Genomic DNA, 5,617 nt, shown 5'->3' with positions numbered 1-5,617 from the left:
TTTTTTTTTTTTTTTTTAAGGAAGAGGAATCTTGAGGATTCTCTTTACTTTCTTACCAGCTATATACATATATTTTAGAAGGGGTTTCACTTTCTGCCCTGGGCAGACTGTCAGGATATCCTAGCGCACAGCAACCTCAAACTCTTGGGCTCAAGTGATCCTCTTGCCTCAGCCTCCTGAGTAGCTGGGACTACAGGCTACAACACCCAACTAGGTTTTCTATTTTTAGTAGAAATAGGGTCTTGTTCTTGCTCAGGCTGGTTTCGAAATCGTGAGTTTAAACAATCCACCTGCCATGGCCTCCCAGAGTGCTAGGATTACAAGCTTGAAGCAACACACCCAACCTTATTTTAAAATGTTTTAAATTAAACTTAAGTGATTTTTTTTTTACCAGAATATGGTTTTCAGGCTATCTAATCATCCATATGACCAGAAGTAGAAAATACCTTACACATTTAACACATAGACAAAGTGACATAAAATATAAAAGACATCAGAAATATTTCCTCCCAACTGCTTTGTTTTTATATAAAAGAACAACAAACCCAATCCTATGACTCATGTGTCTGACTTTCAACCTTCGTTGGAAATCCTTAAGTTATAACAAGACTGATTTTAGAAATTAAATAGGAAAAGCAGAGATTGTAGTCTAATGAATCCAGCAACTCATGGTTTAGGAATAGTAAAAGAACAAAACACTGAGTTTAATTGGTCTTCCCTGCCTGACACAGATGTTTCACTTGACACTGTTTCTCTTTAAACACTTAAAATATCATCAGTCCTTTGGCTTTTTTTCAATATCATGGAAATCTTTCATTATCTTTCACAGAAGTAGAGACAGAATTAAAAAAGTATCCCTAGAGTTCTAAGTGTTCTTATGCTACAATGTATTTTCTTACTTGTTCATATGAAATATTTATTTATTTATAATGCTATAAATTGAATTAAAGACATTAAATACTAGATATTCATAGGTAGTATTGAGAAAGTATGGATACGATTATTTTCCATGCAAAATATTAGTATCACACATCAAAGTACTATCAATATCCACTAATCTAGCTATATTTGTATCTATATTTTCACATGAAGATACATTTTTCTTAATTCCCAGTTGTCTTTTTATTATACAGACAGGTTCAGAGAGCCTAAATTGCTTCTCAAGGTAATGAAGGGAATTTATATTGGAGCCTAAGCTCTAAGTCAGGTATTCACAGAACCCATGACCAAGTGCTTTTGCTCTTAGAAATCTCATAAGTAGTAAGGAATAAAAACATGCCCCACAGAGATCCAACATGGCCTATTATCTAAATACGAAGCCACTTCTCTGAATCTCTGTAATTTTGTAAAATATTTGGTTACTCTTAGAATCAGGGATTCACTTCGTTGCTCAGTCTAATGTGCTTTTTATTTTTATTTGCATATGTCTCTGTGTCCTAAATGAAGAATAGTATTTGGATCTTGACAAAAAGCTAATTATGTTCATTATGTACAAAGTCATGGTCAAGTATGGTAACTCTTGACCTTTGATCTTTGCTTGAAGGATACTTTGTCCCCAATGAGACTCTTAAACAGTTTTAGAATTTGATAATACTTAAATACATCAAAAAAACTTTTTTAAAAATTATACATACACAGGTACTTAGACTAATTGCCATCTAAGGAAACATAAATTGACTAAAAATACTTGCCTAAATCGTTCATGAATGAAGGCTAGTAGCATAATATATTTGACTCTCTGTAGTTGATTCCAGCTGCACACACACAGCCCACTCACATACACAGTGGAAGGAATGATGCCTTCACACAAAATGCATACAAATGCCTAACATCATATTGTGTACGTTGTGCGATTATAATTAGCAGTCACTTCTACTTCCTTTAGTTAAAACTTAAAAAAAAAACAAAGAATTCATTTCAGTTTAGTCTTTTATAATGTTCTTTGACTTATGCATAAGTAAAAATGTGAATTCATTTTGCCTTTTTCTGATTTTTTTTTGTTCCTATATACATTATGGATATTTTAGTTCTGTTTTTAATTCCCTCTCCTTGGAACCTCAACAAACAGGTCATTCACGTTAATTTCAAAACTGTAAAGAACGTTACACTTACGTGCTTCACTCACATTTTGTAGTTTTTAATGCCTACATACCAGAAATGGTGATATGTTAAATTCTCTTTTTCCAGTGGTATCATTTCTAATAATTATTTACACCTGTATTTATCATTTTCAAGATTCACGAAGAGTGAGTTTTGCTTTGCCAAATATGAAATTTCAGCTCATTGCATTACTGATTAGTGTTTCTTACTTACATATAAAATAATTACACTCCATGTGAAAAGTGAAGATAATTATTGATACTGACACACTTTTAAAAGGACACATGAAGTATTAAAATATTGTATTCTTTCAAGTTTTGCCCTATACAAATCTTAATCATATGAAATACCTGATATTTAAATAATAAAAATTATTGTGCTAACAAGGTAACAATTAAAGCTAAGCCATTTCTAAAAGAGTAGGAATATAGATGGTATTTGGATCTTGACAAAAAGCTAATTATAAAGAGAAGTAAAGAGTTAACTGGTAATATTTTGAAGAAGTTTAAAAATAAACATAGGTAAATGGAGCGTTAAATAATTTAAAGCACTGGGTATGATGAGCAGAGAGGGCAAGCTATTTTTGTCCTAGGGGAAAACATATCCAATTTCCGTCCCCCTTAATGCCCTCTTAGAGACTTCTCGTTCTGTGTACCTTGATTCAGGCCTATATGTCATTATATGTATTTCAGAGTGATGTGACATAGCAAACATTTTCAAATATCAACTATAGAACATAATTTGTACACAGCAACTTAGCTTTATGTGTTATGTTTGACTAATGAGTTTGGATTTTCCTCAAGCATTGTGCTTTGTAATTTAAGAATACTTTGGTGCCTGGGGAGCGGCTCACACCTGTAATCCTAGCACTTTGGGATTTGAGATGAGTGGATTGCCTGAGCTCAGGAGTTTGACACCAGCCTGAGCAAGAGCGAGACCCAGTCTATCCCAAAAATAGAGAAATTAGTGAGCATAGTGATGGGTGCCTGTAGTCCCAGCTACTGGAGAGAACAAGACAGGGGCTTATGTAAGCCCAAGAGTTTGAGGTTGCTGTGAACTCTGTATAATGCTGTGGCACTCTATTCAGGGTGACAGAGTGAGACTCAAAAACCAAACAAAGTCAATTTATAATTTAACGTATAAACTGAATTATAGCAAATATTAGTGAAAAAAATAAAATATAGAAACAGTAATAAAACAAAGCAATATAACATATTGCCAGCAGGCCTTTCAGGGAATATAGAATATTTCGTATAATGTGTGGTTGAAGGCTGTCTGCAGAGTATGGGGCTCTCAGTGGTACTAGAATATTCCATTTCCTCTCAGCTGCCTGCTGTAAATGTCCATGACAACTGCTCTCATTCAGGTACACAATGGAATAACTTTGAATCCTCACTCTAAAAAGAAGCATTGGTCACAGAGAAAAGTGACTTCAATTATTTTCTAAAAAAATAAAAGGCGAAGGAAATTGTAGTACTTACCAAGCAGTCATTTCCTACACAATGATATTTCCTTCAGCATACATCAATCTAAAAAAATAAATAATTCACGAGGCCTATGCTCCACACATCCTAAGAGTCCTCTCAATTCTAAAAGGAAGATCAGTGCTATTGATTTTCCCTTTTTGACGGAGGACCAATTCCACATGCTCGGCACTTAGTCATTACGGACGACAATAGAGTATGAGGAATAACAAGAAGTTTTCTGATTTCCAATATATTTTTCTCTTTTGATGAAAGTCTTTCAGAATCATTGCTAATACAATATAGTGTCTGGGAAACTACAGTAATAACTTCAAAAAATAACCAACATGCATCTAACTCCGAAGTGCAGTATCTCTTCCGATGCTTTCAAATCCATGATCAATAAAAAGGCAACACTGACAAATAATGTCGTGTTTCCCAGGAAATAGCAATCACACAGCAGCGTTGCATTTTGGTAGAACTGTATATGTTTCCCTTTTTTCAGCCACAACACACTTACTGTTTCCTCTTCTCTCCCATTTGAGGTTAAGCTAATATTAAAGGGGAATGTTTGTAGAAAATATCACCATTTCCTGTCTTTTTTATAACCCACCATGATGGAGAGTCTAATATTAAGTAGACTGCAATTTGAAATTTAAACAATTCAACTAAAATCGAGTTTTACAGATTTAAACATGGAAACATACCTAATATTACGAAACGTCTTGTTTATTTGAATATAAAATTGGCATTAGATGGAGTTAAGGAACATTAAATATTTATACACAATGACTAATTACTGAACACTCCAAATTCGTATTAGATAAAATAAGAATGTTTCTCTCTCTTGGGTCTTTCTAGGCTTCACCTTTCAAAACCATCATTTATTATGATACTCAAAATAAATTTTTCCTTCTCTAAACTCCCATATAAATTTATTTTTATTTCTCTTCTGGCAGATTAGATGATGTTCACAACATAATGGAGATAGACTGCTCCTGCGTTTTGCTGGGTCTCCTTGTGAATAATTATATATATTTCCCAACCAAGAATGTATGTTCACTAACATTAGATTCAGTTACAATTATTATTTGTATTTCCTAGAATATGTGTTTTTCAGTTTAATACTTCATTGCAAATAGGACAAGTACATAAAAATGGGCATACCAAACAAAATGAAACTTATTACTAATCATATTTTTAGGGCCACATATTGATAAGGAAGTAAATAGGCTTGTCATTTTCTGATTTAATCTGTTGAGAATAATGTTCTGGAGTTAAGATATTCCAATAGGTCCTTTGCAACAGAGGCCACTATTAGAACAAGAATGGAACCACAGGCTCGGCACCTGTGGTTCAAGTGGCTAAGGCGCCAGCCACATACACCTAAGGTGGTGGGCTCGAATCCAGCCTGGGTCCACCAAACAACAATGATGGCTGCAACCAAAAAAAAATAGCCAGGCACTGTGGCAGGCACCTGTGGTCCCAGCTACTTGGGAGGTGGAGGCAGGACACTCACTTGAGCCCAGGAGTTGGAGGTTGCTGTGAGCTGTTATACCACAGCACTCTACCCAGGGGGACGGCTTGAGACTCTGTCTCAAAAAAAAAAAAAAAAAATGGAACCACAGAGTAGAGCTTCTGAATTATATACTCTTATAATAATTAGAAAAATTACTATCATGTGTTTATCATAAAACATTAAGGGTACAGCTGTTCCTTTGCTGATTATTCGATGAAAGAAATGAAACTATAACTTAATCACAGATATTCTTTTTTTTCTTGGCCGGGGCTGGGTTTGAACCCACCACCTCTGGCATATGGTGCCAGCTCCCTACTCCTTTGAGCCACAGGTGCCGTCCCAATCACAGATATTCTTAATTCTGATAGTATATTATCATATACTATCCAGAGAAAAGTTATGAGAACAATAATATAAAATTGTATAATATCTTAAGACAGATGAGAAATTAAAAGAATTAGAGATGTGTGCAATGCTATTAATACTATTAATATATTTTTTCATTATTTGAATTAAAGCTATTAGCAGTAGAAAA

Source organism: Otolemur garnettii, unplaced genomic scaffold, assembly GCF_000181295.1.
Source record: "Otolemur garnettii isolate 467f Iridium unplaced genomic scaffold, OtoGar3 scaffold00054, whole genome shotgun sequence".
NCBI classification, from domain to species: Eukaryota; Metazoa; Chordata; class Mammalia; order Primates; family Galagidae; genus Otolemur; species Otolemur garnettii.
The sequence above is the reverse complement of the archived record's forward strand: the minus strand, read 5'-3'. Positions refer to the sequence as shown.